The sequence below is a fragment of the Sturnira hondurensis genome, unplaced genomic scaffold, assembly GCF_014824575.4.
Source record: "Sturnira hondurensis isolate 20B ecotype Veracruz unplaced genomic scaffold, ASM1482457v3 Scaffold0002840, whole genome shotgun sequence".
NCBI classification, from domain to species: domain Eukaryota; kingdom Metazoa; phylum Chordata; class Mammalia; order Chiroptera; family Phyllostomidae; genus Sturnira; species Sturnira hondurensis.
The window spans coordinates 3,332,916-3,345,784 of NW_028075471.1; the positions used below are offsets into that span (position 1 = coordinate 3,332,916).

The 12,869-nt window shown below is 37.4% G+C and overlaps 1 protein-coding gene across 9 annotated transcripts in view; it reads left to right on the top strand.

Annotated features, from left to right (window-relative positions):
• Positions 1-12,869, top strand: part of CCDC66 (coiled-coil domain containing 66) — a 70,834-nt gene that overhangs the window by 47,388 nt on the left and 10,577 nt on the right. The gene's annotated exons all lie outside the window — the stretch shown is intronic.

Here is a 12,869-nt window from a genome sequence, read left to right on the forward strand (position 1 = left end):
TCCAAAAAGAAATCCAGTACCCATCAATAGTCACTCTCCATTTCCTCTCTCTTCTTCATTCCTAGGCAACCACTAATCTACTTTCTGTCTATAGATTTGCCTGTTCGAGACATTTCATATAATTGGAATCCTACCCATTGTGTGGTCTTTTATGTCTGGATTTTTTTTATTTAGCATAGTATTTTAAGGTTCATCCATGTTGTATCACGTATTAGTACTTCATTTTTATCACTGAATAATATTCATTTTATGAATATCCCACAGTTCATTTACTCCTTCATCATTTAATGCGCATTTGGGTTATTTCTACTTTTTGGCTATTGTGAGTATGCCACTGTGAACATTCATGTACAGATTACTGTGTAGTCATAAATTTTCAGATCTCTTGGAAGAAACCAGCAGCATTGCTAAGCCATTATACTAACTATATGTTTAGCATTTAGAGGAACTACCAAACTTTTCCAAAGCAGCAGTACCATTTTATATTTCCATCCACAATGTTTGAGTTTTCCGATTACTCTATATCCTTGTTCACAATTACAATCCTTATGGTTATTAAGTGGCTTCTTGTTGTGGTTTTCATTTGCATTTCCCCAGTGACTAATGATGTTGAGCATATTTTCATTTGCTCATTTAAAATTTTTACATAGGTAATAAGGTAATACCCATAGTGGGTACCGTTATCATAGGCCTTCATGCCTACTATAAATTCTTTAGGCCTCCACCTATCTGTCTCGGAAATCTTTTTTTTTTAATAACTTATAGGCAATCTCTTCACCTTTTTATTTTTCTCATTCAGGGTATAACTGACATGTAACATTAGTTCAGGTGTATAATATCATGATTTAATATTTGTATGTATTTCAAAATAATTACCACAAGAAGTCTAGTTAACATTTATCACCAGAGTTAACAATTTTTTTCTTTTGATGAGAACTTTTAAAAAGTACTCTTATCAACTTATAAATATTCAATACAGTATTTTTATTATTACTTGGTACAGCATTTTTATTATTTTGAAACATCACCTGATTTTATTGATTTTAGAGAAACAAAGAAAAAAATCCAGGTGAGAGAGAAACATCCATTGGTTGCTTCCCATATGCGTTCTTACTGTAAATAGAACCCAAGCCTATCTATGTGCCCTGACAGTGGAGGAACCCACAACTTTTTGTTGTATGAGATGATGCTCTAACCAACTGAGCCACCAAGCCAGGGAATACAGTATTATTAATACAGTTGGCCCTTGAACAACATGGGTTTGAACTGCCCTAGTCCAATTATGTGTGGGGTTTTTTTTCAGTTGACCTGTGTAGTTAAGTTGACCCATGTGGTTCAAGCCCGTGTTCAAGGGTCACTCCACAGTTGGGAATCTGTGAATGTGTAGGGCCAGTTGCAATTATATGTGGGTTTTCAGTTGTGCAGGAAAATGGTACCACTAACCTTTACATTGTTCAAGGGTCAGGTATAGTCACCATGTTACTGAACAAAAAAAAAACACAGAGGTTCAGCTACCTGCTAGCACAACAAAAGCCAAACTCGAGAGGCGGGTGCTGGTGCAAAAGGAAAGAAGTTTGATTTGTATGCCATGCCATCTTGAAGAATGGCGAACTCCCCGTCTCATAGCTCATCTCCTCTTAGTAACCCATCCTCAGCAAAACAGAACAAAGGGCAGTGCCCAGAGTTCCTGCTCTGTTTTAAAGTATCGTCCTTTGGGGCCTGCAGGTGGCTGCTAAGTGATGGTCCAAGTAGCTTAGCTTGTTCCCAGCTGCTGTTGGGCACCAGGCTCCCTCCTGGAGGCTACATGTGGAGCCAGTGTGGTCATGGCCATGCTACTTCTAGGGCCATAAGGTCACATGCTTCCAGATGAAAGAGCACACGAACACCCTGGTAAATGCTTCACTAGGTCAGCAAGAGAAAGAACAAAACTCCCTCCTGGAGGCCATGGGCCATGCAGCTACTAAAGCCATGTGGCCCATGGAGGGCCCACCAGTGCACCCACTGAGTGCAGGTTCTGAGCAGTGAGCAACAAGCAAGAGCTAGAGCGTTTCTTTGTTCTCCTGGGACTGTGTCTATTTTGGGTGTGGGATGGGCCAGGTGCTTTCTCAGGATGACCAATTAACTTCCTAAACTTTCGGGTGCTGTGTGTGGGTCTGCCTCCCAACCAGTCGCTTCTTTACCCAGGCTAGATTGGCAGTGGTCTAGGACCACCCCCTGCTGCCATTCTGACTTATATGGCACGTGTACCTGCCTTCTCCTGGGTCCACCCCCAATCTAGTCCTGGAAGAGTGGGGACAGGGCTTTCCCCCTTATTCAGTTATCTTTCTAGATCTTGGTGCACTGGGGGCTCTATCCATTCATCATTAGAGGTGAAGGAATATTTGGACCCTATCTATCATTTCTCTAGTCCTAGGCATGCTTGGGCCCCATCTGTTCATCTTTCCAGCTCTCCCCACGTACTTGGGCCATGTCCATTCATTTTCCAGCTGTCAGCACACTCAATTTAAGAACCTCCCCCTGCTGCCATCCCAGCTGGTCCGGGGGACTGCCCTGACTCTGATACATTCAAGGCTGCCTGGCTTCCTTGCCCTTGGAGCCTCAGGCTACGCTGAGGTGGCTCTAGCCTAAAGCCTCGATGCAGCTGGGCCCCACCTGGGGGTTGGAGGGAGAAGATGCCAGGGAGGTGGTGCCCTGCCACTTGTGGTGTCTGTCAGGGTTCCCGCTGCCTCTGGGCCAGGCAGTTGCACAGCTAGGATGCTGCAGTCAGCTGAACCTGACAGCTCTATGCCTCACTCCCAGAGAAGCACCCCCTTCTCCTTGCTGCTTGGCACAGTCTGCCAAGTGTCAGCATCTTGGCTTGCAGAGAATTGGCAGACTGAGAGTATGGGCTTATCTACCAGTAACAACCATGCTGTACATTATGTCTCCATATCTTATTTTATAACTAGTAGGTTGTTCCTTTTGACCTCCACCAATTTCACTCACTTCCCCTACCACACCAAATCTATTCTTTATCTATGAACTTTGTTTTAAGATGCCACATATAAGTGAGATTATATGGTACTTGTCTTTCTCTGTCTGACTTATTTCTCTTAGTATCATGTCCTCAGGATTTTATTTTTTTATGGCTGAATAATAGTCCATCTATTGTGTGTATCACACATATCTATATGTATTCATATATGCACATATGTACCAAATTTCTTTACCTATTCATTTATCCATGGATACTTAAGTTGCTTCCATGTCTTAGCTATTATAAATAATGCTGCATATGTTCATTTGAATTAGTGTTTTGGGTTTCTTCAGTCATATTCTCAGAAGTGGGATTGCTGCTTCAAAACACAGAACCATTTTTATTTTTTTGAAGTATCTCCATACTCCACAGTGGCTGCACCAATCAGCATTCCCAGCAACAGTGCACAAGGGTTCTTTTTTCTCCACATCCTTTCAACATCAGTTTCTTGTCTTTTTGATAATAGACAGTCTAACAGACATTCTAACAGATGTATGGTGATATCTCACTGTGGTTTTTATTCTCATTTCCCTGATAATTAGTGATATTAATATCCTTTCAGGTACCCGTTGGCCATCTATATGTTCTCTTTGGAGAAATGCTAGTTTAGATTTTCTGCCCATGTTTTCATCAGATTATTTGTGAAGGTTTTTTCACTGCGTTGTATGAGTTCTTGTAATTTCCAATATTTTTCTTCCACTCAGTAGGTTGCCTTTCATTTTATTGATGGTTTCCTTTGCTGTGCAGAAGCTTTATAGTTTGATGAAATCCCTCTTGCTTACTTTACTTTTGGTACTTTTGCTTTTAGTATCAGATCCAAAAATGATCACCACAACGGATGTCAAGGAATTTAACGATCTGCGTTGTCTTGGAGTTTTATGGTTTCTGGTCTTATAATCAAGCCTTTAATCAATTTAGATTTAATTCTTGTATATGATACAAGACAGGGGTACCCAACCTCTAGGCTGTGGACTCGTACCTGTTCGTGTCTGTTAGGAATTGGGCCACATAGCAAGAGGTGACCTTGAATGTAATGCACTTGAATCTTCCCTAAACCATCCCCCCACCCTTAGTCTGTGGAAAATTTGTCTTCCATGAAACCTGTCTATGGTGCCAAAAAGATCAGGGACCTCTGATACAAGATGCTGGTCGAATTTTATTTCTATGCTTTTGGCTGTCTGGTTTTCCTAGCACCAAATATTGAAGAGACTGTCCTTTCCTCATTGTATAATCTTGGCTAATTTATTATAAATCAATTGAACATATATATGGGTGTGTTTATTTCTGGGCTCTCTATTCTCTTTTATTGACCTATATGTTTATTTTATGTCAATACCATACTGTTAAATTATTATCACTTTGTAGTATAGTTTGAAATCATGGAGTGTGTTGCCTCCAGGTTTGTTTTTTTTCCCTCTCAATATTGCTTTGGCTCTTCAGGGTCTTTTGTGGTTCCATACAAATTTTGGGATTGTTTCTTCCATTTCTGTGAAAAATACTCCTGGGATTTTGACAGGGATTTTCATTGAATTTGTGGATCACTTTGGGTAGTATGGATATTTTAACAATATTAATTCTTCCAATCTGTGATTTTGGAATACTTTTTCTTTCATTTGCATTTTCTTGAATTTTTTTCCATTAATGTCTTACAGTTTTCAATGTACAGGTCTTTCACCTCTTTGGTTAAATTTATTCCTAGAATTCTTTTTGATGAATTGTAAATAGGATAATTTTCTTAAGTTCACTGTCTCTGTTGCAGTATATAGAACTGCAACAGAGTTTTGTGTATTGATTTTGTATCCTGAAACTTCACTAAATTCATTTGTTCTAACAGCCTTTTTTTTTGTGTGGAGTCTTTAAGGTTTTCTGTTATAATATGTCATCTGCAATTAGTGACAGTTTTACTTTTTCCTCACTGATTTGGATGCCTTCTATTTCTTTTTCTTCTTTAATTGCTCTGGCTGAGACTTCTTTAGTATATTGAATAAAAGTGGTAAGAGTGGTCATCCTTGTCTTGTTCCTGGTCTTAGAAAAAGCTTTCAACTTTTCACTCTTGAGTATGTTAGCTGCAGGCTTATCATAGGTAGCCTTTATTATGTTGAGGTATGTTTCCTCTATTCCCACTTTGTTCAGAGATTTTTAATAATAAATGGATGTTGAATTTTGTCAAATGCTTTTCTGCATCTGTTGAAATGATCATATGATCTTCATTTTTTAAAAGATTTTATTTATTCATTTATTTATTTTAGAGCAAGGGGAAGGGAAGGAGAGAAACATCAATGTGCCTCTTGCACACCCCATACCAGGGACCCAGCCCGCAACCAAGGCTTGTGTCCCGACTGGGAATTGAACCTGTGACCCTTTGGTTTGCAGCCCAGCACTTAATCCACTGAGCCACACCAGCCACAGCTTTATTCTTCGTTTTTTATTATAGTGTGTTGCATTGATTGATTGTGTACTGAATTCTCCTTGCATCCTTGAAATAAATCACACTTGATCACAGTGTATATAATTCTTCTAATGTATTATTGAATTCACTTTGTTAATATTTTGTTAGGAAGTTTTTCCATGTGTTTCATCAGGGTTATTGGTTTGTAATTTTACCTTCTTGTGGCAGACATATCTGGTTTTGGTATCAGAGTAATGCTGGCCTCATAAAATTAGTTCAGAAGCATTCCCTCCTCTTCTAACTCTTTTGTGAAAGCATTGGTTAATAATTCTTCAAATATTTGGTAGAATTTACTAGTGAAATTATCTGGTTCTGGACTTTTGTTTGTTGGGTGGTTTTTGATTACTCATTCTCCTTACTACTAATGGGTCTGTTTAAATTTTCTATTTCTTCTTGATTTAGTCTTGGTAGGTTGTACATTTCTAGGATTTTATCCATTTCTTACAGGTTCTCAAATATGTTGGTGTATAATTGTTCATAGTATTCTCACGATTCTTCATATTTCTGTGGTATCAGTTGTAACATCTCACTCATTTCTGATTTTATTTGAGTACTTTCTTTTATTCTTGGTGAGTCTAGCTGAAGGTTTGTCAGATTATCTTTTCAAAGAGCCAGCTCTTATAGTTTGTTTTTTTTCTATTATCTTTTTAATCTCTATTTTGTTTATTTCCTCTGCGTTATTTCCTTCTGATAACTTCGGTTTTCATTTATTCTTTTTTCCAGTTCTTTGAGGTATAATTAAGTTGTTATTTTGAGGTTTTCTTATTTCTTGATGTAGGCATTTATCATGATAAACTTCTCTCTTTGACCTGCTTTCACCACATTCCGTAAGTTTTAATATATTTTCATTTTAATTTGTCTCAGGGTGTTTTTTGAAGTCCTCTTCATTTCTTCTTTGACCCATTGGTGGTTGCATAGCATGTTGTTTAATATCCACATATTTGCAAATTTTCTAGCTTTCTTGTAATTCATTTTTAGTTTCATACCATTGTAGTTGGAAAAAGTGTTTGGTATGATTTCAGTCTTCATAAATGTATTAAGACTTGTTTTGTGGCTTTATACATGATCTATCGTAGACAGTGTTCTGTGTGCACTTGAGAAAAATGTTCATTCTGTTGCAACTGGATGGTATGTTTTGTATATATCTGTGAATTACATCAGTCTAACATTTTATGTGAGGTTAATGTTTTCCCGTTGATTTTCTGTTTGGATGATCTATCCATTGATGTAAGTGGGTTATTAACATCTGCTACTATCTGTTATTTCTCCCTTAATGTGTGTTAATGTTTGTTTCATGTGTTTTGGTGCTTCTATGTTGGTTTCTGAAATATTTACAGAACCCAATCCAACTCTTGTTGGATTGACCTCTTTATCACTATGTAATGTTCTTCTTTTACCATCCCTTCACTTTTATTTTGTGTGTGTCCTCACATCTAAAGTGAGTCTCTTGTAACCCTCCCTTATCACAGATTCACTTTATATGGTTTTAGTTAACTTTGATTGACCATGGAAATTTTAAATGGAAAATTCCAAAAAGAAACTTCATAAGTTTTATATTGAATATCATTCTGAGTGGTATGATAAAATCTTGTCCTGTCCCACCTAGGAGATGAGTTATCCTTTTGTCCAGCAAATCCACCCTGTATGTGCTACCTGCATACATGTCACCTTTGTTATCAGATCAACTGTCACAGTGTCTCAGTGCTTGTGTTCAGATAATCCTTATTTTACTTAATGGCCACCAGGCACAAGAATAGTGATGCTCACAAATGGAATGTACCACAGAGAAGCCGAAAAGTGCATGTATATATGGGAAAAAACATGCATTGGGTTTAGTACTACCTGTGGTTTCAGGCATCAACTTCGGATCTTGGAACATATTTCTTGCAGATAATGGGGTACTACTACAGATGGGTCTTAATTTTATATCTGTTTTAGCCACTCTGTATCTTTTGATTGGAGAATTATTCTATTTACATTTACAGTAACTGTTGCTAGGTTGTACTTACTGCCATTTTGTTCATTGTTTCCTGGTTAGTTTGTAGTTTCTCTGTTCCTTTCATCTTTTACTCTCTTCCTTTATGTTTTAAAGATTTCTTTAGTGGTGTGCTTAGGTTATTTTCTCTTTCTCTTTTTTGTTTCTACTGTGGGTTTTTGTCTTGTGGTTACCATAAAGCTTCCATGTAACAACTGATATTTATAACAGTTTATTTTAAGTTGGTAACAATGTAAGTTTTGACACATTCTAAATCTCTATGTTTTTATTCTCCCTCCCTTCACATTTTATGTTTTTAAAAAAGTCTTTATTCTGGAATGTAAAGTTCTTTTAATTAAAGTATAGTTGACATACAATAATATTTTCATTTGTACAACATAGCAATTTGACATTTATATATACCTTATGAAGTATTCACTATGGTAAGTCTGGTAAGTATCTATCACCCTATAAAGTTATAGCAATATTATTGACTGTATTCTCTATGCTGTACATTACATCTCTGAGGCTTATTTTGTAAATTTGTACTTCTTAATCCCTTTTTGCCCATTGCCCAACCATCTGGCAACTACTAGTTTGTATTCTATATGAGTCTATTTTGTTTTGTTTGTTCATGTGTTTAGTTTTTTAGATTCCACATATAAGTGAAATACCATATTTGTACTTCTCTTTTTTCTTAACATAATACCCTCTGTGTTCATATGTGTTGTCACACATGGTAAGATTTCATTTTCTTCTATGGCTGAGTAATATTACATTGTATATGTGTATATCACATCTTTTTCATTCACTCATCTATGGATGGACGGACACCTACTTGCTTTCATTATCATGGCCATTATAAATAATACTTCAGTGAACATAATGGTACATATATTTTTCATATTAGTGTTTGTGTTTCTTTGGATAAATGCCCAAAACTGAATTGCTGAATAGTATGGTAGTTCCATTTTTAATTTTTTGTGGAACCTCCATACTGTTTTCCTTAGTGGCTGTGCCAATTTACTATCCTACCATCAGGGCCCAAGGGTTCCCTTTTCTCCCCATCCTCACCAATATTCTTGTTTCTTGTCTTTTTGATTACAGTCATTCTGACAGGTGTGAGATGATGTTTTATTTGCATTTCCCCAATGATTAGTGACGTTAAGCACCTTTTCTTGTGTCTGTGGCCATCTATGTCTTCTTTGGAGAAATGTCTTCAGGTCTTCCACCCATTTTTTAATTGAATTATTTGCTTTTTTTATTCTGAGTTTTTTAAGTTCTTTATATATTTTTGGATATCAATTCCTTATCAGATATACCATTTGCAAATATCTTTTCCCATTCGGGTTCCCTTTTTGTTGATTGTTCCTTTGCTGTGTAATGTGGTCCCATTATTTTGTTGCCATTGCTTAAGGAAATATATCAGAAGAGAAATATTGCCATGAAAAATGTCAGAGAATTCACTGCCTCTGTTTTCTTCTAGAAATTTTATGGTTTCAGGTCCTAAATTTAAGTCTTTAATCAGCTTGAGTTTATTTTGTATATGGTCCCATGTAATTGTTTTGCATGTAGCTCTCCAGTGTTTTCAACATTTATTGAAGACTTTTCCCCATTGTTTATTCTCGTCTCCTTTGTTGTAAATTTAATTGATTATATAAGCATAGGTTTATTTCTGGACTCTTTATTCTGTTCCATTGACCTATGTGTCTGTTTTTGTGTCAGTATCATATTGTTTTGATTACTATATCATTGTAGTATAATTTGAAATCAGGAAGACTGAGGTTTCCAACTTCAGTTTCATTTACTTCTGCTATGATCTTTATTCCTTCCTTCTACACTAACTTTGGGCTTTGTTTATTCTTTTTCTACTTCCTTTAGGTATAAGTTTAGATTATTAGAAATTTTTCTTGTTTTTGAGGTAGACCAGTATTGTTATAAACTTCCTCCTTATAACAGCTTTTGCTGTGTCCAATAGATTTTGTAATGTTCTTTCCATTTTTCTTTATCTTGAGGTATTTTTTTCATATCCTTTGATTTCATCATTGACCCATTGGTTGTTTGCTAGCATGTTGTTCAGCCTCCACATGTATTATTTCCAGGTTCCCTCTTATAATTAATTTCTAGTTTCATACCATTGTGGTTATAAAAGATGCTTGACATGATTTCAATCTTCTTAAATTTCTTGACTTGTTTTATAGCCTAACATGGGATCTGCCCTGGGCACTGCTTGTGTGCACTTAAGAAGAATGAATTTGTTGTCTCCTATTTGGGGATGGAATGTTCTGTACATATCTATTAAGTCTGTTTAGTCTAATATGTCACTTAAGGCCAATATTTCCTTGTTGATTTTGTGTGGATTATCTATCAATTGATGTAAGTGGGTTTTCTAAGTCCCCTGCTATTGTTGCATTACTGTCAATCTCTTCCTTTATGTGTATTAATATTTGCTGTATTTCACTGTTCCTAAGTTGGATGCATAGATGTTTAGAGTGTTATATCCTCTTGTTAGATTGATCCATTTATTATTATCTCATACTATTCAGCCACCCTGTCTTTTGAATGTAGCACTTAGTCCATTTACATTTAAAGTAATTATTGATAAGGTATGTACTTATTGCAATTTAATTGTTTTCATACTAGCTTCTATGAGGGGGATTTTTCTTTTTTTATATATTTTCTTATTTCTAGTTTTGGTCCTTTTTTTCCCACTTAAAGAATTCCTTTAATATTTCTTGTAATGTGAGAGTGATGATACACTCCATAGCTTTTGCCTATCTGGGAAACTCCTTCAATTCTGAACGATAACTTTATCAAGTGGAATATTCTTAGTTGTAGGTTTTTTTCTCTTTCATCATGTTGAATATATCCTGCACCTCCCTCTGGCCTGCAAAGTTTTTGTTAAAAAGTCAGGTCATATTCTTATGGGCATCTCCTTGTATATAATTAGTTGTTTTTGTCTTGTTACTTTTAAGATTCTGTTGTTTTGCCCTGGCTGGTGTGGCCCAGTTGGTTGGAGCATTGTTCCATAGCCAAAAGGGTTGAGGGTTCAATTCCTGGTAAGGGCGTATGCCTAGGTTGCAAATTTGATCTCCAGTCTGGGTGCATGCTATCTCCATTCCAGGTGTGTGTGAGCCCCAGTCTGGGTACATATGGGAGGCAGCCAATCGGTGTTTCTCTCCCTCTCTTTCTATAAAGCAATGAAAAGTGCCCTTGGGCAAGAACGAAAAATAATTAAGAAGATTCTCTGTTTTCCTTGAACTTTTAACATTTTACTATTGATGTTCTTGGTGTGTTTTTTCAGTTCATCTTGTTTGGGACTCTCTGTGCTTCCTGGACATGGATATCTGTTTCCTTCATCAGGTTAGGGACATTTTCAGCCATTATTTCTTCAAATAGATTTACTGTTCCTTTCTCTTACTCTTCTCCTTCTGGGAATCCCTGTGATATAAATGTTAGTACATTTGATGTTGTCCCAGAGGTTCCTTATGCTATGCTCATTCTTTTAAATTTTAATCTTTCCCTTCGGTGATTTCCACTATTCTATCTTTCTGATCACTAATCCATTTTAGTGTATTTTTCAGTTAGTTCAGCTCTGATAGGTTCCTTATAGTTTTTGTCTCTTTGTTGAAATTCTCAGCTTGTCTACAGAGTTTGGTGAGCATCTTTATGACTATTGTTTTGAATTCTTAATTTAGTAGACAGCTCCTTTCCATTTTGTTTAATTTTTTCCTGGGGTTTTGTATTGTGTTTTGCATGGAACATATTCTTTTGTCTCCTCATTTTGCCTCTTTGTTTCTATGTATTGGGTATATCACCTATGTCTCGTGGTCTTGAAAATGCAGCCTTTTTTACAAGGTGTACCATGGTGCAAAGTGACGGAATCCTCCCTCAACCCCCTGTCATCAGAGCCATGTGCTCCAGAGGTGTTCCCTATGTGGCCTCCCATTGTGAATCGGGTACAACTGCTAAGGACACAGTGGCAGGCAAGGCTGGCACCAGACACAGCTGGCTGTGGGGCCCAGCCATAACCCTTGAGCATGCACTGGTGTGCAGGGCAGGGCTTTGGTGTGGCTGGCAGTGAGGCTCAGCCTTTACTGTCTGTTGAAGACACACTGCAATGTGCTGGTGCTGCTGAGGCCATCCACCAGGTATGGCAGGGGTGCCAGCCTGATGGGTCCTCAGAAAAGGCCAGGTGGGGTGAACAGTGTTATAGCAAGATTAATGGAGAAGTCAGAACTGGCATCTGGTAGTATCAGACTAGCTGGATGGAAGTAAAGATTTTTTTTTTCACTTTTTCATATATATATATTTTATTCATTATGCCATTACAGTTGTCCCATTCTCCCCCTTCATTCCTCTCCACCCTGCACACCCCTCCCCCACGATTCCCCCCTTTCGTTCATGTCCATGTGTCTCAAGTTCTTTAGATTCTATATTTCCCATACTATCCTTGCCCTCCCCCCTATTTTCTACCTACTGTCTATGCTACTTATTCTCTGTACCTTCTCCTCCTCCCACTCTCCTATTGCTAACCCTCCATGTGATCTCCATTTCTATGGTTCTGCTCCTGATCTAGCTGTCCTCTTAGTTTGCTTTTGTTTTACGTGTGGTTGTTAGTAACTGAGTTTGCTGTCCTTTCACTGTTCATATTTTTTGTCTTCTTTTTCTTCGACAAGTCCCTTTAACATTTCATATAATAAGGGCTTGGTGATGATCAACTCCTTCAACTTGACCTTATCTGAGAAGCACTTTATCTGCCCTTCCATTCTAAATGAAAGCTTTGCTGGATAGAACAATCTTGGATGTAGGTCCTTGCCTTTCAGGACTTGGAATACTTCTTTCCAGCCCCTTCTTGCCTGTAAGGTCCCTTTTGAGGAATCCACTGACAGTCTGATGGGAACTCCTTTGTAGGTGACTGTCCCCTTATCTCTTGCTGCTTCTAGAATTCTTTCATTTTAATCTTGGCTAATGTAATTATGATGTGTCTTGGTGTGTTCCTTCTTGAGTCCACCTTCTTTGGGATTCTCTGAGCTTCCTGGATTTCCAGGAAGTCTATTTCCTTTGCCAGATTGGGGAAGTTCTCCTTTATTATTTGTTCAAGTAAGTTTTCCACTCGTGGCTGTTCCTCTTCCCCTCCCAGTACCCCTATAATTCGGATGTTAGAACGTTTAAAGATGTCCTGAAGGTTCCTAAGCCTCTCCTTAATTATTTTGAATTCTTGTTTCTTCATTGTTTTCTGTTTGGTCATTTTTTTCTTCCTTCTGGTCCACTCCCCTGATTTGAGTCCCAGTTTCCTTTCCATCACTATTGGTTTCCTGTGCATTTCCCTTCATTTCAGTTAGTTTAGCCTTCATTTGTTCCTCTACTTTGTGACTAAAATCAACCAGTTCTGTGAGCATCCTGATCACCAGTGTTTTGAACTGTGC